This window comes from Protopterus annectens, chromosome 2.part2 (genome assembly GCF_019279795.1).
Source record: "Protopterus annectens isolate FY-2018-M chromosome 2.part2, PAN1.0, whole genome shotgun sequence".
NCBI lineage: Eukaryota > Metazoa > Chordata > Ceratodontiformes > Protopteridae > Protopterus > Protopterus annectens.
The window spans coordinates 180,519,577-180,543,676 of NC_056730.1; the positions used below are offsets into that span (position 1 = coordinate 180,519,577).

General features: G+C 36.9%; 1 protein-coding gene across 1 annotated transcript in view; it reads right to left on the reverse strand.

Moving 5' to 3' along the window:
- Window positions 1-24,100, reverse strand: part of LOC122795593 (zinc finger protein OZF-like) — a 318,033-nt gene that overhangs the window by 210,560 nt on the left and 83,373 nt on the right. The gene's annotated exons all lie outside the window — the stretch shown is intronic.

Sequence of the window (24,100 nt, forward strand, 5' to 3'; positions counted from 1 at the left end):
TGATGAAGAGAGAGATGAACTAGTGTTATCAACGTACAAAGGAAGGAATGTTATCTACTGATTTGCAATTCACTCATGGATGGATGGATGGATTGATTGATTGATTGATTGATTCATTCATTCATTCATTCACTCATTCCCATCCAGAAGAAATGAGCAACCGCTGAGAAGAGATGTACAGGAATGTCTGTTGGGGCAGTAGACAGTTATCAGTCACTTTAACAAATAGTCTTTATTGTCGGCCTTTTCTTATTTAAAATATAAAACAAATCCACAAATGTGTGCAGCTGTTGCATTTACAATATCAAAATAAGCACAAAAGTAGTTAAAAAAGGCATTCTTTGTAGTAGGATTTGAGAACACACATATGCTTCTCTGTGAGCTGCATAATATTATGGCCATTATTATTATCACAATCAAGCATCTGATATGTACACAGTCAACAAGGTGACTATAATTGCTGGGTACAGAGACTATACATGGATGAAACATAACTGACACTACTTTTGTATGACCAAGTTAACCAGTCATTAATCTGGCCTTGCAGGACTAGTATGTATTTGTATGAAGAAAGTTAGAATATATATATATTTTTTTTAGAAACTGACATCTGAGGTGTACATAACCAAAAATGTGGTTCCAATCAATGGGAAAGGAAGCATCTGTCGATAAAACCATCTCATCTCTGCTGTTTAATCACTATAAGTCAGTCACTGACCTTGCTTAGTAGCAGCAATGCCGTATAATGTACTGCATTTATTGAAATTCATGTAAAGTAATCAATATTATGCCTTGCGTATCTGTGGGAATGCTTCATTGTATCTAACAGCAACAAGTTGGTCACAATTTCTTTCACTTTCAGTCAGACTAAAACATTAGCACTGTACACAATAAATGGCTAACATTTGCATTCTGAGCAGGATATGATAAAAGCTACTGATAAATGGCACAATGGCAAATTGATTAGCATTGTCATCTGAAAGTGTTTAATTCTCTGGTTGGGTACTTGGGTGTATTTCTATCTAATTGTAGTCTCTATGCCATCCTTGCCTAAGTATCAGTTTTGCTAGCTGTTCTGGTTTTCTCCAGTACTCTAAAGACATGTCAAAGATAAAGTGGTGTTTCTCCAAACTGTTTATACATAAATGCAGAGTAAAAGAGCTAGGCTATATGAAAATAATATTACCTTTTTTATCTATGGACACACGATATTGAAGACACATAGAAAATTATTTTCAATAGCAGTCCAAAAAAAAAAAAAAACAGTACAGTTAACAAGTAGATATCTTCCAAAACTAAGATATTACAGAACATCCAGATTCTGAGAGTTTCTCAGAGACACACAGCTATAAAAGGAAATTTGATCCAGGTTTAATAAGGTGACCGTGGTCCCATCCTCAACCTCTGCCTGTACCCGATTTAGTCTGAAACCAATCTTGCTTTAATAAACATTATGGGGTGGCCAGACCTTTGATTAGGTTCATAGGTTCATACTAGGCTATCTGCCCTAGGGCATTTATAAGCCTAGCCAGAATGTGTTTGGCTTTCACCACCCATTTTAAATTAATTTTGCTATGCCCTTTTTCGAGGTTAGTATACTGTGCCTCTGCCTAACAGTGACACAGAAGTGATACCCGGGTTAAACCTACGATCTCCCATCCACTCATCAAGATTCCTCTAGGAGTGCTATATTGCTGATGCATTAGTAGACTGTCACTGACCAGGATGTTGTTTCATGTTAAATAATAAAAAAATGTTTTCCTGTATAATAAGTATCTACTACATATATTATACTGAGTAATTTAAAGAACAGCCACAAATAAATATCAGATGTGCCAGTGTAAGCTACACTATCAACTTAATGTTTCATGAAATATACAACACATCTGCCTAAAGCAAAAATGAGATGAAGGAATCTTGTTGTCAGTTTTAAAGAAAAAAGACAAGATTCTGAGATCATACATAAAATGCATTGTGCAATTATAATCTAATTTGAAGTTGGAAGGCACATTAAAGAAATAGAAGAATGAATGCAGCCACACAGGTCTTAAGTTCTATTAAACCATAGGTCTCAGCTGTCTCCGCTTTTCTTGCCAAATGTTTTTCTTGTCGCTTCTAAAATCTTCTTTTTGATATAAGAAAAGTAGCATTTTAAACACTAGATAACATTAGGATTTGTTTATTCATTTAAACTGCACCAAACAAATAATTTAAAACTGCACTTGATTTTGGTGCTTTAATTGTGATTGCTTCAGTAAAGATAAGTTTCGGATCAACAAAACACTTTGTATGTATACTGGTACTATACAGAGTAATTAAAGCATTTGTAGACATGAGAAGGAAGGTTGATGTTTTAAAATATGACATATAGAATCATTCAGGATCAATTTCCTGCAGAAGAAACTAATCCAAAACCCCAACCAAAAGCTGATACTCTACATTTAAATTATTTTATAAATGAACAGTTAGATGCTGCATTTTATACTGAATTAAGTCTGCATTTATTCATTTCCTAAGTATGTAGCTTTGTTCTTTCGATAGTTACATGGTTTAGCAAAACAAACCCAAAGCTATACAAATTGTATAAACGACAAGAGGAATGGCCCCATTTTAATTCAGAATATGGCTGCAGAGAATAATGAAATGTTCAACACTCTGTAACAGATGTTCGACAGCAATATTGCATATGCTGTAGCATATCATTTTGTTTCAATAGTAATAGCGGGCAGTTAGCAGCTATTAGTTTGTGATGGTGACTACAGAAGTGTGTGTGTGCTTGGAATTGCAGTAATACTCTGTTTTATAAAATACAAGGGTTTATCAATATTGGTAGTGTTGCTTGATTCTAAGCTGGATCTAGAATTATGCAGAATGTCACAGCATAACAGCTGTGGTGACAGCTTCAAATTTGAGCTAAAAAAAGTTTCAATTTGTTTTCTGGTTTATGGGACTACTAATCACTCTAGTGAATGTCTACAAATAGGTGAAGTAGATGAAAGTAATTTCTGTATTACATAACCAGCACAGCCAGTGTAGCCAGAATAGGTTTCACTAACTGAGAAAACACATTGTGAGCCCTGCTGTATATATTTATGCTGCATACCTCATTTTCTAGAGAACAGTGCATATTTTGAAACATTTTTAAACATTTTTTTACTCCACTGCCTGCTGATCCTATAACCCTTTCTTGATCAACTGGCCCTTTCAACCTTCATCACCAGGGCAGTTCTCAGTTCTGGTTCACATTTTCAACTTTTTATCCTGACAACTACCTACATATTTATTTATAGTCAGGAAGCTGGTGTGCACTCCACACCTCCTTGTGATCAGATCAATTGTCCCTGACCCCTCCCTCCACAGACAAGCATCTCCTTGAGATCCTTGGTTTCCATAGAGTATTCTACCAAGGAGTGTATGATCACAAGCTCATGCCCTTCCCCTCTCCCCTAAAGAAAAGGAAGCAGACATAAGCTTTTTATTTCTCACCTTCCCCATGCCAGTTCCAACAGGAATCTGAGTTGCCAGTCTAACATGGGTCACCTGGATTGTAGTTAGAGGCGCTTTATCCCTCTATTCCCACTATGTCAATGGAGCTAGCTTACATTTGTTTCATAATAGTTACACATCTAGTGCTGCTGCGCTTACTTAATTACTTCATTTCCACACAGAAGAAACATGTCCCTTATTTGCTTAAATTGAGACCACAAAGAGCAAAAACTCACTAAGACTACTATTAAGGTAGGGAAGGTACACAACACTGACGGGAATAGAGGAAAAAAAAGAAATACTGATTTACATGTACAAAGGCTGACCACATATTCAAATGAAAAAAAAAATCAAAAAAGCAGGAACTGAAACTGACTAAAAATAGGCAGTTGTATCACAATAGATTTAACTAAACTTGGGACTTGAAAAACATTTTGTTTTTCCAATGAGTTTGGAAAAAATAACCTTAATTGACTGTGTGTTCCAAGGGAGTGTGAATGATTAATCCAGGATAATTGAAACATCTGGCTAGTGATTTAGTAAAAAGGGGTCTGCCTCATCTTCCTCCTCCTTACCCTCCTCACAGCTATGAAGGGACAGATGAGGATGGCAGGGCATCAGGGTCCTTCATCATAAGCTCATGACTATCACTGATCAGAAACTGAACAAGGCATAAGCAAACCTGGAGCCACCTAAAATATATTTAAGTTAATTTTGTTCCACAATGTCACATTCAGAATATGAATATTTACCTTCTAAGAAGAAAGCTCCATGCAAAAGGTATGAAAACATATCCACAGCATGCACATTTGCTTTTGCTTGAATATTTTGTAAGACGGTGTTCCTGATAGTAGGAGCAATTTTGTTTTAATTTTTTATTTTTTTTGGCTATTGCTAACGTAGATGGTAGTTCCTCTAGAATTCTTCCTCATTTTTTTTAAGTTGTAGGTTGAACAATAGGTGTTTGTTATATAGTGGAGCACAGAAGTTGTGTGTTAGTTTGCACATTAGGATAGCTAGAAGAATTAAGGTTCTACCACAAACTGGTAACCAGTTTCCTGTTTTGATAATAATATAGTGGCACTCTTTTTGGAGGCCTGAGTTTATAACTCTAAGTACCCTACTTTCAGAGGTTTATAACGATTTTATACTTTGTAGCAACTGTAGACAAATAACTGGTAAGGTATAGTCTGTTCTGGAAAGAAAGAAATTGACAGAAAAATAATTTCTGGCATCTAATGTGAGAAGATGGGACATGTGGGCAGCTGTTAGTTGCTATAGGAACTCTTGTATTTATGATTCAGTATGTGTAAGTTATATACTATGATAGGCACTTATGTCTAAAGCATTTTGTACGTTACTTTTTGTGAGGTTCTAGACAGCATGGCTGTAGACTTTCAGGTGTTCAGACATAATTTACTGTCTGTGAGCCAGTACCACAGCCTTGATAGATTGCCCATTCTGTTTAATTCAGATGTGATTTTGCTTGCACTCGTCAAGATAATACCATTTGCATATCCTAAGCAGTTGAAGTTAGAGAGTTTTTAGGGTGGTCACTTACAAAGAGGAAGAGAAGTGGGATTCCAATGTTGGTTATTCCTAGATCCAAGGTTTTATGGTTAGCAATGACTGATGGTGTCTGTCTTTGTGACAGTTTGCCATGCAAAGACATGCTACTTCTGAAAATCCAGAAGCAGTGAGCTTTTGCAGAAGTTTATGGTAGACTGTTCTGAAGGCTCTTTTTAGGTCAATGAAGAGGAGTCCTTTAATGCAACCTTTTTTTGGAGTTTTTGAGTATTTCACAGTTGAGTAGGTTAATTGTAGCAATGGTGTTATTCTTCAGTCAAAACTGTGTTGCCTATCTAAGAAGATATTTTAGGTCTGTAAGTAGATTAGAATTTGATCAAACATCAAGACTACAGGTGTGCACCTTCAACATCAGCTTCAATTTTTCTTTAGGAAAGGGAGTAGATCTTTGGCCATTTAGAGATGCTATCATTTGCATAGTCAATGACAGTCTCTGTTTAGAGATAATCAATGACTGTTCAGATGGTCATTTAAATGCCACATCATTTACATCTTTTGGCAAATTGCATAATGTCCTGTCTGGTGGTAACCACAGATAAACTCAAGATAACACAAAAATAAAAACATCCCATTTCTGTGCGACAGTATCTTAAATGTCTGCATGCAAAAATCTGCTCTGTTCAGTAGAAGTAGCTACAAGAGAAACTCCTCCTTCCATGATGTGCAGTGACTTCTAAGCCGATTATATTAGCAAACAAGATGTATTAATGAAGTCATCAGCATCTTGTATAGGGTGTGAGAAGCTTTAAACCATACAGACAATTAACTTTCAGTTCCACTGTAAAGTTTTTTGTGTTTGCCTACATGAAATTTGAAAAACTGTAGACTGCTGTCATGTCGGGTGTGGTTCTTAATAGTGACAGCCTGCAGCTCAGTGTCCTAAGATCATCTTGTTAATGGGACCAGTTCATCAACACAGCTGACTTGTTTAGGTCCACATCATCAATGCCTTTCATAGTTAACTCTGTATTAACATTAACATGAGAATCTTGCCTCCCTAATTTTGGAAGGGAAAATGTTTGAGAAGATACTTTCTCCACAGGTATAAACTAGGCTAATGACCACTAGGGCATTTATAAGCTTAGCTGTGCAACTCAGATGTGTCCCATAAGTTATATGTGTTAGACGTTTATAATAGGGAGTGACTGTTGTTTATGACATGATTTGCTAACTGCCTCTGTCCATCAGAGACATAGGCCCAAGACCAAGGGTGAATTTTTGATTTCTCAGCCAATGGCCACAGTTACACTTAAATATGGTTAGGGAGGGACTCTGTTTCACATAGATGGGGAGTCTATTCCAGAGAATGTGATTTCTCTGAGCTACGTTTATGTCTCTCCAACATGTTCTATTTATGTTGCAAGCAAAACTGAGGTCTTTAGATCTAGTACTTCTGATGCTGTTTGTTTTGCAGATGTGCAAAAGGTTCATCAGAGCGGGTTCTAGGGATGCCTTGTATGCTAGGCATAGATAGTCTCTCAGTGAACTGAAGGAGACTGAGTACAGAGATAGGACTTTGAGGCAATCCAAATATGACACTGTGTTTATGCCCTGTGTTCTTTTCTTAAGGAAAGTTTGCGGACATTCCAGTTGCTACATGCTTCTGGTCAGTTACACACCGAAGGGAGCATTATACTCAGTGATGGGTCTAATGAGGGACACGTAGAGTGGTACAATGACTTCCCTTGACCTAGATGCCATGCTCTTACTTATAAGTTGAGCAACACAGAAAGGTTTCCTTACTACCTTGGACACATGTTGGCCGAAGGCCAGGTTACTGTCTACATTTGTTCCCAGATCCCTGATCTACTCTTGGGGGTGTTTTATTGATGAAGTAGTTTTCTGGTGTGGTCAGCTTGGGCACCAGTCATTCATCTGTGTTAAACCATCTTGTAAGACGTTTACATTTTGGGGGATTCTATGACTATTCCCAGTTTGCAATCGTCTGCAAACTTGGTCAGCCTTTGACATTGGTCTTGGCTTATGAGAAGTAGATGCAAAAGAGGAGTGGGCCCACCACATAGCACTGAGGAACTCCACTGGTGGCCTGCCTCTTTTTTGGAGGCGGTCTTATGAATCCTAACTTCTTGAGTCCTATCTGTGAGCCAGTTGGCTATCCAGTGCATTATATACAGATTTATGCCTAATTCCATTAGTTTGTTAACAATACCCAAGTGGGGTACTATATACAATATTTTATCCAAGTAAAGGTTCTACCCCCATCCATTGCCTTGGTGACCTTCTCAAAGAAGTCCATCAGGTTCAGTAGGCATGACCTTCCTTTGACAAACCCAAACTGTGATGGATACACTGTTTGAAGGTCTCCTATGTCTTTGTTGATAATGTCCATAATAATTCTTTCCATGGCTACATATATGACTTGCCAGACTTATGGTCCTATTGTTTCTGGGATCTCCTAATGGTCCGCCCTTATGAAGAGGGATGACTGCAGCTGTTCTTCTTTCTCTTGGAATGAAGCCTGTTTTTACACTACAGTTAAATAGTTATTCCAGTGGCCCTGATAGGTCATACTTTAGACAATACAAGAGGCATCCCAGGATATTATCAGGGTCACTGAGGCAGTGTTCTTAGCCCCATTGAATGCAACCAGGACATGCTCCCTATTTATAGCAGGAGGACTTATGTTTAAAGGTATTTCTTGAGGAGTGGTTGGGGATAACTGGGGAGTAAAGCTGGAACTGAATTTGTTAGCCAACATATTCACTATATTGCCCAGCTCAGTGAACATGGTACCATTAACTACCAGTTCAACATGCAGCTGTGTGCTGCCTTTGAGATTTCTGACATAATAGAAAAAGGCTTCATGGTTGCCTTTTGCCTGGGAGACTATCTTGACCTCAAAATTGAACTTGTTGGACTTAGTTATCCTAGTTTCCCATTTAATTTGATGTCAGAGTTCTTATCTTCATGGGACTTACATTTCCTAATTTTACCCATCATTATTTTTCTTTTGTTGTATAACCTATTTAATTAGGGATGCCACCAGGGTGGTTTGACTTTGGAGTTAGTTTTTGACTTACTTCTGGTAGGTTCAACAACCTCTATACAGCCACTGACATGAATGTATAGAGTTTCTGTGAACAATTCTGCATAGGCTGCTGTGTTACCTGTGTTTGGAGGGGCATTGAATTTTGAAATGCAATCTCTTAATAACAGTTAGTTTGCCTTGGAATAATTCCAAATTCTTACTGATTTTACTGGGGTTACAGAGTTGATTTCAATTTTGAAGGGCACAGTTTTATGGGGGGTCCAGCATTCTTTCATATTTGTGAGTATGCTCTCCAGTATTCTGGAGCCTCTAATTGGTGTATGCACTAAATGGCCACGCGTGTTTGTATGTATGAAGTCTAGGAATTTCTGTGCCTCCAGATTTGATTTGATTTTACAGCGTCTGTGGTGCAACAGGAAACATACTCACCTTTGTTACAGAAGGCTGTAGGTTCAATTCCCACAACAGGTAGACTGAATGCCGGAACTGCAAGTGCAGCATGGGAGGTGCAGCACTCCTGACTGTGCTGTTCTTTGTATGTGACGTTAAACCAAGGCTCCATCCGCTTGAATTGGTGGTAGTTCAAGTGGATGTAAAAGATTCCATGGCATCGATCAAAAAGACTAGGGGTCCTTTATTTATATACAAACATAACTCTTATTTACATATGTACAAATATATAAACACACAGATCTGTTTACATATATTCATAATTTCCATTACAATCATGTGAAATTTTCATTCCTATTAGATCCCCGCTCCTTTTTCCATAACTACCATCTGATTTTACTTAATACTGTTGCTAAATCCATTTATGATTAAACATAATTTAATTTATTCTTTTATTTCATATAACCCATAACATAACTTTTTATCTATGCTTTTAATGTATCCTTTATGTTTGTTCTTATATTATCCATATTTAAATCATATCCATTTTCCTTTTTCTACTTCTTTTATATATTCAAAAAAATTCTTTACATAGTTTTCCCCATAACTTTTTTTTTTACTCTTTTACATTTCAAAAACACACATTCCACAGTTTCTTCTTCTAAACATATTCGATCACTTTTCTTTTTACTTGGCATATTTCCTTTTACTGGCAATTTATCTACTAACAGTCTCCACAAAAATAGTTGATATTCTACTTTTTGATTACACCATTTGCTTCTTATTCTTATAGCTTTATTTTTGTCATGTGTTATGTTTTCATGTGGTGTTACATATGTAACGATGATTTATCATTACATTCTTATATCATACTTTTCTATCTTTTCCTATATCAGCAATTTTTATTTTGCACAAAAAATATTTTTCTTGGTAAAATTATATTTCTTCATTTATATACTCCTTTTCTTGTTTATTCTTTTACCATACCCCCACATTTCTCATAGTTTTACTACTAATCACTCATCTTTTTATTTATCCACTTTATAACACTTTGTACAAGTTTAATAAAGGAGTGTGTACCATTGGGTTAATTAACCCTAAATATCCTTCTTCTTTATTTATATACAAAACTCCTCTTTTTACTGGATTTAAATTTAGAACCTGATAAAAATGAAAAAAAAAATATCTGCAATAATTTATTTTCAAATACTGTTGGCAACAGAAATACACTTGTTAAGTATGCTATTTTTCCCATCAGTACTGAATTTATAAAATAAGACTTTTTCTGAATGATAATTTATATGGTCTCAAGACATGTCTGCTTTATTTCTTCTGTTGCTTTTCCCACTGAATTTTATATGCATCTTTATTTCTAAATTTCATACCTAATACAGAAATTTCATTCATTGTAAAATCTATATCCCCAACCTTTACTACATCACATAAGCCTTTACTTTTTTCTTTATTTAAAGCCATCACTGTCATCTCTGGACACTCATTTGTAAAAATTATTACTTCTTTTATCCAAACTTTGTTTTTTAAAATTCTTATAATGTCATCTGCATACATTAACAGAACTTGAATTCTTAAGCCTTCAGGTGTTATATACTCCACTTCCTTCTCTTTGTAATTTATTTCACATATATCACATTCATAACTAATGCAAAGAGTATGCAACTCATTAGACATCCCTATCTTACACCACTATTCATACATACCTCTTGGCTTAACCATCCATTTACAAGTATTTTTACTTTATTATTAGTATAAAATGACAAACATAATTTCCTAATTTTCTCACTTATATTATTTCATTATTACCCATAATATTTCATGTCCAATTGTGTCAAATGCCTTATTAAGGTCTCATATCATGATTGTTGTTGTTCTTTTCTGTTGAATATATCATCCACAATTTCTCTATGATTAATAATTCTTGACAGCCCTTCCCTTTATATTATATATGCTATCTTCCATAATAGTTTCCATTTTAGTTTCAAATCTGTTTTGTATTATTTTAATAAAGATCTTATTTTTCAATACTATTGGTCTCCATTTTTTTTAATTCTCTTCTATCTTCCTTCTTACATATGAATTTAAGTATTCCACTATATAATTCTTTACACATAAAACCTTCATTTAACCATTCATTCAAAATCTTAAAAAAATATTTTTTGCCGATCCCTTAAATTTTTACACATTGCATACCCTATTCCACCTGAGCCTGCAGCCAAATCTATATTTACTTGTCCTAATATTTTACCTAACTCATTTAAAGAACTCTCCTTTCCCAACTCACTATTCTCTTTTTTCTGTTAACTTTTTTTACTTTCCATGTTTTTTCACTACCTTCTTTTTTCTTTAAACATTACTTGTACAAGTTGTACTACACTATTCATAATATTTTCCTCAGTTCTTTCTATGTCTGCTTTTACATTTTTATTTTTGTCATTATACTACCATCTTCCTTTGCTAATCTGCTTAACTAACTCAATACTTCTCTTTTTCCTTTTAAAATAGTTTTGCTTATCTTAGTTTTATTGGCCATTTTGGGTCAATTCCAAACTCCTTGATCTCTCTCTCTCTCTTAAAACCCTGCAGCCGCGTGGTTTTGGCGTCTTTCCAGACTTGATGGTTGTTGCTGAAGCACCTACCAAGAGGAGAAAATGCTTAGAGACGAAAGGAGAAACTTTTGAGATTTTAAGTATCTTCTTGTGATTTATTTCTTAGAAAAACTGCATTGCCGCCTACTTTTCAGCGTTTTCTTGATTGCAAAAGTTGATATCTGGGTTAGAAACAGTATTTAGAATACACCTAGAGTCTGTTTACTGCATTTTTTGTGTTGCACTTAATTTAAAATTGTTTTTTCTTAAATTGCATTTTTCCTGCCTCTGACCTAGCACACATGTGTTGGGGTCATTTATTGCACTGTTCTGACTAGTTTGCTACTTGTGTCTCTGCTATCCTTAAACAAAAACATAAAAATCTTGCTATTTTCCCACTTTCTCTAATTTAAAAGAAAGTTCAGTTACATAGTTGCTGTTCTGAACTGTTTGTAAGTTTCTTGGAGACCAGTGCTTGCTTGGGCTAAAGGGAAGTGTCTGTGTTCACCAGTGGCAATGGTTAACACTGAACAGCCTGCCTGTCCCTGTAGGAGTGGTTACTGCCTACAAACTGTAGTTTTATTGGCCATTTTGGGTCAATTCCAAACTCCTTGATCTCTCTCTCTTAAAACCCTGCAATTCTCTTTTTGTGCAGTCTTGCGCACACAGCAGCACTGGGCAGCACCGCTTAAACAGGTTTAAACTATTCCCGGCTCCACAAAGTCTGCTCTTCACTTTTTCCCTTAGAACTGCTCTAAATCGCAAAATAAGCATTCTATTTTCATTATAAAGCCCTGCACTTGCTCATATAAGTAATCTCATAGGTAAACACTAATAGCTTAAGCACTACATCCTCTTATACTCCTTTTAAGTACTTGCTCCCTATTGGTTCTTTCTGATCAGTCAATAAGTAGTTCCCTATATTATTCAGGCATGTCCAAAGGTCAGTTTTGGGTTTACTCTCCAGTCCAGCTGGTGAATCTGGGAATCTTGAGGCAATGTTACAACTGCCTTATGTATACAGACCACCCTCTCCTCCTCCCAACAAGCTCAAATATATGTGAGAGATGCAACTATTTAGCCAAACTGGAGGCTAAGCTCTCTCAACCTAGTACTGGCACAGCCTGTCAGGAGGAGAAGGTAACCACACACACCACAAATCCAGTCTCACATAGACCTATCGCATCAGCAAACCAAAAACACATAAACACACACAAACATACTCAGAGGCTCTAAATAAAAATCTGCCTAAGCAGCACAGACCTCCAAAGCAGACATCCAAGCAACCCCTACCACGAAACAATACCCATGTAGCACATAGCACACAAAGTCAGTGTGCCACACAGTCACAGCCCTTAAGGCTAAACAACACACCTAATAAACTTGTAATAGGTGACTCTATTGTCAGACACAATGACGTCCCACTCACCAGGCTGAACAAGGAGAAGGTCACTGTAAGCTGCCTGTCGGGTGCCAGGATCCACCACATAACACAAGCACTCAGGTCACTCCTAAGCAAGTACAAATATGACTCCGTCATTGTCCATGCTGGTGTGAATGACCTGAGATGTACCTCCCTGGACTACATGAAAAGAGACATAGAGGAGCTCTTTGATCATGTAGCCCAGCCTAGCATGACCCTGACCTTGAGTAGCATCTTAGCCTCAGCAAGAATGATGCCACAGTATAAAGACAAAATGATCAGTTTTAACAATTGGCTAAAGTATTGGTGTCATTCAAAGGGGATCCAGTGTCTGTCAGCCTGGGATGACATGCTCGACAAGCCACGTTGCTTCACTAGGGATGGCTTGCACCTGTCACCCCTGGGTTTTCGAATACTGGCAAAGGCTCTTGCCTCCCCCATAGTGCCTTTTTTAGGCAAGGCTCAAAAGACAAACCCACCTCCATAGACAACACAAAGAAAAAAAAAACTAAAAGTAATGCTGCTCAATGCCAGAAGTCTAAACCTCAAGATGCATGCACTCGAGACTCTCCTCAGTATGGAGAATATCGATATCTGTGCGGTAACAGAAACCTGATTCAAGGCTCCCGAGAGCACCCCAGCACTAACAGGTTATACTTCATACCATGCTTTTCAGCCCCAAAACTCGGACCGAACCACAAAAAGAGGGGGAGTATCCATATTTATCAAAGATACCCACACCTCCAGGTTAGTGGCACTGCACGAAGCATCGGAGACCATCCATGTACAACTAACAGTGGGCAAAACTGCCTTTCAGTTTGTAGCCTGCTACAGACCACCCTCTCAAACACAGGAACCTCACTCGGCTTTCCTGAGAACACTGGAGAATATGAAGGTCTCTCCAAACACCATTATATTGGGTGACTTCAACTACGCAAACATTGATTGGGAAAACTACTCAAGCCCAAATACCCTCACCAAACGGTTCCTAGAATTTATAAACTCAAATGCTATGGAACAACTGGTCACCACTCCCACAAGAGGGGAAACCATATTGGATCTGGTCATCACCAACATGGGGTCTCTATGTTCCACACAAGAGGTATACCCCTCATTGGTAAGATCAGACCATAAACTAATCTCACTGGACCTCCATATTCCATCCCCTTCCCCAGCCAAGATAACCACGGTGAAGAACGTCTCAAAAGTAAGCTTCACACTTCTCAAAACCGAGGTGGAATCCTTCAAAGCCCACGTGCCAGTGGAAAATATGGCCCAAAATGCAGAATCCTTTACAAAAGCATTCTATGGACACCTACAGGAATGCATGGAGCATGCTATCCCAAATAAAACCAATACTCACTCCTCCAAAGGCAGGAGACCTGTCTGGTGGACCCCGGCCATAAATAAGCTATACAACAGAAGGAGAAAGCTACTACATGATAGAGCAAAATCCCAAAAAGGGAAGGTGTGTCTGATCAGTACTAGCAAGAAACTATGATCCCTCATAAAATCATCTAAGGCCAGCTTCGAAAGAAAAATTGCACAAGACACTAAAGATAATCACCTGGGAGGCAACTCCCAGATATGCTCTGAGCTAGTGCAAAATGACAAAAAATACACTGAACCCACAGACATTGCCAACATCCTGGCAGAAAGGTTCAGTGCAAACCTCCCCCCCTTCCCCCCCAAAAGAGCAAATGTCTACCCCAACAGAGTGTAGCCTTCCTGAGATCACAGATGCGCAGGTGAGAGCTGCCCTCTCCAAAGCAAAAAACACAGCATCAATGGGACCAGACGGTGTCCCGGGCTGCGTCTTACACAAGCTCCAAGAAGAACTAAACCCTCATATAAAGTCACTGTTCAATCTCAGCCTTACTACAGGATATGTACCCAAGGAATGGCGTACAGCAACAGTGGTCCCACTCCACAAAGGTGGTGCCATAACAGACCCCAGAAACCATCACCCTATAAGCCTGACTAGCTTGGTCTGCAAAGCTATGGAGCGTATCATCATGGAAATCATAAACAAAGACACTGGGAATCTCCAGACACTGGATTCTACCCAATTCGGCTTTGTTAAGGGCAGATCTTGCCTCTTGAACCTGGTCAACTTCTTTGAAAGAGTTACCAAAGCCATAGATGAAGGGGAAGGTAGTCCACACAGCCTACCTGGACCTCGCAAAAGCCTTCGACACAACACCCCACTCGGGCATCATAAATAAGCTCACCAGCTTAAATATCAACCCCTATGTCACAAGATGGGTTGCAAACTGGCTCAGGGATAGAACCCACATGGTCAGAATAGCAGGTGCCATGTCAGACTCTAAACCAGTTACAAGTGGCACCCCACAAGGTTCAGTCCTGGGACCTCTCTTGTTCGGTATATATTTCTCCGAGGTACAGGCTAACATGGGTGGACTATGGCAGACCAAGTTTGCAGATGACTGCAAACTGGGTGCCATAATCAACTCTCCGGCTGACACAAGCATCCTCCAAAAGGGTCTCACAGAGACGGATAACTGGATCCAGAGCCATGGCCTAAAGCTAAATGCCAAAAAGTGCATAGTCATCCCCTTTGGGAAAAACAAAGTGCCCACAAATTACCACATAGGTGGTAATCCATTAAGTACGGAAGAAGTAATTAGGGACTTGGGGACCCAAGTAGATAGCAATCTCTCCTTTGACAATCACGTTGTCAAAGTGGTTAGAAAGACCTTCTATATAGCCCACCTTATCACAAAAGGGTTCACATCTAGATCAAGAGAGGTCATTGTGCCCCTCTACTCATCACTTATCAGGCCCATAATTGAATACAATGCCCCATCTGGGATGTACCTTACCCAGCACTTGCAGCAACTGGAAAGACCCCAAAAGTACCTCACCAAGAGGATCAAGGGGCTCAAACAGATACCCTATGCAGTTCGGCTAAAGAAACTCCAGCTATACTCAGTTGTGTACCGCCTACTCAGAGGCGATCTGTGTCTGACGTATAAAGCCATGTCCAACCCAGAATTAATGGACATGCTTCACCTCAGGAAATCCAAATCCCTTAGAGCTACACGCTCCAGAGACTTGAACCTCAGCGCAGAAATAAATAGGACATGCTGGAGGGACAGATTCATATCCTGGAGGCTCCCCTCACTCTGGAACAAAATCCCAATCCATGTTAGGCAGAGCCCCTCATTGACCCTCTTCAAGAGAAATCTTGACGAGTGGATGGGAGATCGTAAGTTTACCCCAGGGATCTCTTCTGTGTCCCTGCTTGACAGAGGTACAGTAAACTAACCTTAAAAGGGCTACCTTCTGTAACCTACTATACAGAGGCACAGGCAACTAATCTAAAAGGGTGGTGAAAGCCAAACACACTCTGGCTAGTCTTATAAATGCCCTACGGCAGATAGCCCAGTATCAACCTATGAACCTTATATAGCAATTCTTGTATTTTTCTTGATTTCTTTCATATAAATATTTGTCTGTCAGAGTACTTTCGATTATTATATTCTAAATCTTCCAAAGCACTATTATATATTATTTTATATTTTTCTCTCTACTTTTCTCAAATCATATTCAAACCATAAAAAACATTTTTCCTTAATCATCATCCACCATTATGACCAATTTTTATAAAATGTTCTCATAGTAAAATGATCTCTCCATAACTGCATTACTACTCTTTTTCCTTCTTTGTTGCATGCTTTCTCATTTATCCTTTTTATTCCTTTGCCTATTCTTATATATATTAATTATTTTCTTTTATCTTTAGCTATATTGCAAGATGATCAGAAAATCATGTTCAACTATTGCCCCTTCTTCTATACCTAAACCTTTTGATAGTATAAAATAATATATTTCAGTTCTATACATACCCCTTTTACAAGTCCATGAACTTTTGTCCCAAAGTTTTAACTTACCGCATCTTATAACTTCTAACATTTTTTTATCATCACTTCCTTTCTTTTTACACTTGCCTCTTAAATTACAATAAGTCCCCTGTTGTTATAATATTTATATTTATCGCTACATATTCTAAAATCTGATTAAGTAAGCTTTCCTTTTCTTTACAATTAGTATCATACCTCTCAACTGTACAGATTTTTGCAGAATGTCCAGACTTTTGTCTCATGTTTTTGGCCTGTCCTTCATAAAATTTGTGTTTTTCTGGCAAATCACTGGTGATTGAAGTCACTAAATAATGAAACTCATTTGAGTTACAAACTTCATATCATTTGGAAAATACATGCTAATACAAAACCTGTCATTCTAGCAACTTTCTAAGTTTATAAGAGCAATATTTAAAACCTGTCCCTATTTTTGAGCCTTTGTACCCCCATAATTTTAGGCAATGTCCAGATTTCTTGTGCTAAGAGGTTGAGCGGTATGGTTAGTATAAACATATAATGTTATTGTTCTACTTACTTATTCTTTCCATTTCAAATCTACAATGGTTAATCTTCCCATTTTTTTGCTAAATTTGCATCTAATATCCTCACTGTATTTCTACAGAATATGGTTATTTCAGAACATTTCTCATTCCCAAAATCTAGATTATCTTTCTTACCCATAGTTTCACTGTTTGTAATTTTTCTTCATTTGTTAAAATTCTTGTGTCTTCTAATATAATTACATCTAAATCACATATATTATACCACTCCAAAATTCCTATTCTTCTTACTATAGTCTTAATACTATTCACATTTACAACCCTCTAAAATTTTCATTTTCCATTTTCCTTAGATTCATGGTTTCATAAATTCACAGGTAATTACAAGGCTATCTTTCTTAGTAGGTCATTCTAAGCACAACCAATTTCCTTCCCAAAGGTGAGAATCAAACACTGCACCTTGTATCTGTGAGTCAAATAACTTAACCATTATACCAAGTCCCAATTTTTAGCTGCATGCATTCTTTTCATCCATTTCCTTTCTTTTTTTTTTTCTTCTGTACTTATCCATTTAAATTTTCTTTTTCTGTAATTTACCCTTTTACCAGTAGAATTATTTTCTCATTTTATTATCTCACAGTTATGTCTTCTTCATCACTTATTTCAGAACCTTCTTCTATGTCCTCTCTATTATGTTTTCCCAACTATTTTTCTACTTCTACTACTTCTAAAACTTCTTCTCTTTGTTCATGTTCTTCTATTTCCTTTTCCTTACTGTTATTTTCATTTTTTTCAATCCAACCATAAATGTCTAATTTTGTTACATTTATTACATTTCAATTCACATTTGTGCATTGTATCCTACTCCCCCTATATGACATTTTCTTTTGTCACAGTTACTTATCAAATGTCATCCTTTTCAATAAAATAAATACATAAATATGACATGTTTTGGGTTGTCCCCAGTATTTTACAACACTCTTATTCCCCTCCACATTTATGATGCTTGGTATATGTATAATATTTTTCTCTTTCTATTTTTAACAGAATGTTACAATACCAGCCATCAGTCCATAAACCCCCTTTGTCATAAACTTTTGCAATGTCCTGTATTTCTTTACATAAAGCTTTCAAATATCCTTTCAAAGTCTCTCTTCCTACCTCTGTTCAAAACTGTACATTAATCTTCTTTTTTGTTGCCATCATAAATGCTTTTATCACATCAAGATTAGCCCAAGCAAGCACAGTCTTTCTTTTTTCATATTCTCAAAGAAAATTTTCCATTGAAAAAACAGTGTCAAATATAACGTCACAAAATATATCTTTGTTAATAAGAATAAATGCTCTTACCTCATGTGCTTTCACACCCAAAAGAGCAATTAAATTGTCCCACACTTCATACCTGTCTATTTCTTTCTCTTCTTTACTTTGAATCCTTACCACATACTTCTGTTTTTATTTTCTTCTGGCTTCTTATCTGCTACTCCACTTTTGCCTTGTTTTACTTTCTCAACATATGTTTTCTTTCCATCCTCCTTTTGTATTTTCTCCATAATGTTCCCCCAGGAAAACATATCCTTCATTTTCTGGCTGACTCTTTCTTTAAGTAAATCATCCTGCAACCCTCACAACTGGAGGGTTATAATTATCCACCCATCATTTGCTGACTCATCTCCATCAGACAGTTGTTTTTGAAATATTTTCTCAGAATCCTGCACACATTCTCTGTTCTCAACATTGGTTTCTCCTCCATTTCTTTCACTAATCCATCATTTCCTTCTTTCTCCATCTGCTTCCCCGTCTGTCTGGGCTGCTTCTGTGCCTGAATGGAAACAGGAAGCACTCCTTCAAAATGGATCACACAAACAACAAGTAGGGATTCTTTATTGATAGCTTATATACCTTATTTATATTACTTACATAATAAGCATTATTTACAATTATTTATACTTTTATATAATACAGAACAATCTCATATGTTAAACATTTCTCCCCATCCTTTTCTCCAGAGCCCAAAATGAATTGTATTCAAAATCTCTGATAATGTCCATTTCCCATTAAACTTTATTTCATTAAATCTCTCAATCCATAATGTCCATAAAATGAAAAATATTTTTTAGCAATTCTTTCAAGCTCTTTCTTTTTTGATACCGTAATACCCATATTCAAACATATTTATATTAAAATTTTCAACATCTCATTACATACTTCTTCCCATGACTTATTTTCTCTAGAACACTAAAACAACAGAACATGTATTTTTGAAATCTCCCCACAGTAATCACACACTCTTCCTCGTTTTCTTTTGTAAGGCATGATAGCTTAACAGGAATTTACCTACTGTCAGTCTCCATAAAAAATCTTTACATTCATACAATTTTACACCATGTAAATCTTATTTTAATACTATTTATTTTCTTCTTTTCTAAATGCTTCTAGGGAAAAACATAATAATGTACATAATAAAGTTCTTTCATAATATTCAAATACCATTCTTTTCTATTCTTTTTAACATTATCTACATTCAATGTCCATAAAAGAATTTTATTTTGGTACTCTTTTATATCTTCATTCACACAGTTTTTCCATATTTTCCCCCAAAAACTTTATATTTAACATTCAAAATATATTCTATTAAATTTCTGTTCTCTTTTTTAAAAGCTACTAAAGCTCTATACAGATTCAAGGATGCTGTATGAACAATTGGGTTAGTTATCTCTAATCCCTATTTTACTTCCTTCACATACAAAATCCCTCTTCTAACTAGATTTAACCTAGATCCCCATATAAATGGAAATACAATAGACATAATTTCCATTTCATAGTTCGATGGAATCAAGCATATACTTGTTAAAGGGGCTAGCTTTCCTAAAAGAATGGAAAGTATTAAATATACTTTTTCTATGACAATTTATGTTTTTCAAAATGTATATGTGTCTCTTAATTCCTGAAAGATTTTCTCTCATGGTTTCTTCTTATGCTCACTTGATCCAGGTTGATTGATTTCTTCACTTAACCATCCATTTAATATTATTTTTACATTGGTTTTCTCATATCCCTACCAGAGCCCTCCACTCTGAAAACAAATAACTCCTAACCGTCTACATTCCAAACTAAAGAGCTGGACAGTGACTATACTCTCATGCTACCACCAAGCTCTGGAACTCTCTGCCAACAGACATTACTACCATTGAGTGATTTTAACAACTTCAAACACACCCTAAAAAAATATTGTCTTTGTAATCAGACCTGCCCCTTCTCCTTTCCTAACAGGTGAACTCCATCAACTCGCTAGGGACTTTCCTTTCTACATCTGGAAATCTCTAGACCATGAATTTCATCCACTAACCATTATCATATCGAACTAAGAAATGTTATGTATTTCTACACCCTTAACTATTCCCATCCTACACCACAATTCTTCTAAGCATATGCTTGCTTCTAATATTTTGACCATCCTTCTATGTAGGCAATCTAATTACTAAAGGGTTCACATCTAGAAATAAAGAGGTTATAGTGCCCCTCTACTCGTCAATCATCAGACTCATCATAGAGTACAATGCCCCATTTGGGATGTACCTCACAAGACACTTCCCAACAGCTGGAAAGACCACAAAAGTACCTCACCAAGAGGAATACTGGCCTCAAATATATGTCCTATGCAGCCCGACTGGAAAAACTCCAGCTGTACTCAGTCGCATATCGCTTACTCAGAGGTGATCTCTGCCCGACTTACAAAGCCATGCCCAACTCAGAATTGATGGACATGCTCGACCTAAAGAAATCTAAGTCACTGCAAGCCACTTGCTCTAGTGAGCTAAACCTCACCACAACAATAAATAGAACATGCTAGAGGGATAGATTCCTGTCAAAGAGACTCCCCATGCTTTGGAACAAAATTCCTAACTACATTAGGCAGAGCCCCTCACTAACACTCTTCAAGAGAAACCTTGACGAGTGGATGGGTAACAGAAAATACACCCCTGGGATCACTTCATTGGCTCTTCATGACAGAGGCTCAGTTAATCAATGGGGTGGCGAAAGCTGACACACTCTGGCTAGGCTTATAAATGCCCTCAGGCAGATAGCCTAGTACCTACCTATGAACCTATCTTCCTGACCCCCATTCTTTACTTTAATCCTACCTGATTAAAAAAAAAAGGTTGTGATCTACCATATTACTTTTATTTAGTATTGCATATCTAGCACATGTTTCATTATTGAATCTACCTCTCTGTACTTATTTAGTATTCACTACTTATTTAATGCATGCTTTAATACTTGCTATTATCTTTTTCATGCAAAATGTCTTAACTTTCGTGTATCATTTGGAACTTTTCTCCCTGGGGCTCCACTAAAAATGGGTTTCTGACCCAGTCGGACTTCCCCGGTAAATAAATGGTAAATAAATAAATAAATAAATATACCAACCTAATTGTTTTATTATCCTTTCATTTATATTATAAGCCCTTAATATATCCCATACACATTCATATTGTATTCTATCAAATGCTTTACTCGAGTCTCCTACTATGACTTTGGTTTCTACCTTTTTATTTATAATATCATGCATTACTTCATTATCCATAATAAATCCTGACTTCCTTTTCCTTTCTACCAAAAAGTTGTATATTCAAGCAATTTATCTATTTTATTAACCTTTTTGTTACTGTTCTCATAAATATCTAACAATCTGGGTTATTCAACACTATTGGTCTCCAATTTCTTATATCATTTTTGCTCCTTTTTCCACATGCATTTTGTTTTTCTCTTATCTAGTACATACACTATACCCTGGTGCTAAATGAGACAAGTATCACTCAGTCAGACGTAGTGACAATAAACATCTGCGTAGAGAAAGAGAGAACACCCAATTTGTCCTCCAAGTGCTCACTCTTGACTTGTCCTTAAGAGTCAATGAGATCAGCAACTCACAAATAGTGTAAGCTCCAGTGGTGTCTACTTTTTACATATAAATATACTGTTACTCATATCTTAAATGTGCATGGATAAAGCAAGTATAATAAAACAGAAAACTCTAACCCAGAGTAAAGTATTTTCTTTCCTACTTTATTCAGTTCATTAAAAGAACTGGCAAAAAACAGACAGACCACAGTTATGTCAGTGGGGCATCTTCATTGCTACAGTAAAAGCCAAACACATATCTAGTGTGAAAAAAACAGTAAAAAACAGTCTGAATTAAATCACATGGCCATACGACTATTCATACATTTATATAACAACCAAATAAAGAAAAAGTATACCACATCAATACAAAATATATAAAAATTATATGTTGATGGAGTTAGAACTGACAAAATAAAAGTGGATGAACAAAATACAAAGCAATATACTACATACAGATTTGTTAGTCACAAAGTAAACAGATGATTTTTTTTTTTATCAAAATATAACAAGGAAATAAAAAATATCAAATGATTCAACATTAAATAGTGTAATCTTTAATATTAAGTGATTCCTTATGTTAGAAAACTACCCGGTGACATAAATAAATGCTGATTAATTCATAAGACTGGATAATATGCAAATTTCTACAACAGCAAGATACATATTAGGGCCACGGAGTGATACATGGTATGCCCACAGCCTCAAAGGAAATTGTGTGTACAGCTCATTGTTAATGGAGCCACCTAGATAGAGCCAAAAGATATAGCAAACCAACTGGCAGATGAATTCAGCTCTAACTTTACCCCTCTCTCCACCCCTAGCCTCTACTCAGGAAACACCTTCAAATATAGCTCACCTTACTATCACTAGGGAAAAGGTCCTCAATGTTTTCTCTAAGGCAAAGAACACAATACTGATGGGCCTCAGCAATATCCCAGGCTGCTCTTTAAATTATATGAAGCATTACCTATCAAACATTCTGGAAACACTAGTTAACCAATCCCTCCAAACAGGCTTCATACCTCACAAATGGCAACCAACATCCCTCTGCACAAAGGCGGCCTATCTACAGACACTAGAAACTATAGACTGAATCTCATTAGACTCGTATGCAAAGCCATGGAAAGAATTAACAAGGAAACAATTAATAATGACATATGAAACCTCCAGACACTGGACTCAACCCAGTTTGGTTTCATCAAGAGCAGGTTATGCCCACCAACGCAATGGATGAAGGCAAAATGGTGCATACTGTGTTCCTGAACCTAGCTAAGGAATTTGATAAAAATACTGCACTCAGGCACTGTAAACAAACTCACAGAATTAGGCATACACCCCTGTGTAACTCGCTGGATAGCCAGCTGTCTCACATACAGGACCCAAGAAGTAAGGATTGGAAGGACCACCTCCACAAACAGGACGGTTACCAGTAAAGTCTCACAGGGCTCTGCTGGGTCTGCTTGTTCTTGGCATCTATATTTTGGAAGTCAAAGTCAATGTCAAGGGCCTCTGGCTTACCAAGTTTGCAGATGATTGTAAGCTAGGAGCAATCATAGAAACTTTCAAAGATACTAACATCTTACAGGAAGGTCTAGCATCGACATATATGACTGGTGCCAAAGCCATGCCTTAAAACTCAGTGCTAAGTGCATAATAGCACATTTTGGGAGGTTGGTCACCTAATTAAATTACCTCATTGCTAAAGCACCCCTAAAACTAGAAACAGTAGTCAGGGATTTGGGAACGCCTGTACAAATCAACCTAGATTTCTAAAATCATTTGTCTAAGGTGGTGAAAAACATCATTCTATGTCACTAAATTTATAAGAAAGGGCATAGCAGCTAAGTCCAAGGAATTCATCATGCCAGTGTACTCAGCCCTCATTAGACCCAATATTAAGTGCAATGCCCACTTCAGTATGTACCTGACTAGACACATGCAACAACTGGAATGTCCACAGAGGTTCCTCACAAAAAGAATGCATGTTGTAAACACAATGTCCTCTGCAGATCACCTCAAAGCCCTATCACTATACTCTCTTTCCAACAGACTACTGAGAGAAAATTCATGCCTGGCAACAAGGCATCCTTGCATCCTGCTGTGATGACCTTTTGCGTATTTATAAAATGAACACAGCAGAACTACTAGATCTAAAGATTTAAACCTTGATTGTGACTTAAATAGGATACATTGGAGGGCCAGGTATGTATCTCAGAGAATCCCCATTCTCTGGTATTGGCTTCCGATCTGTGTGAAGCAGAACCCTTACAAACTGTCTGCAAGCACAACCAGGACTAGGAATGGGAAAC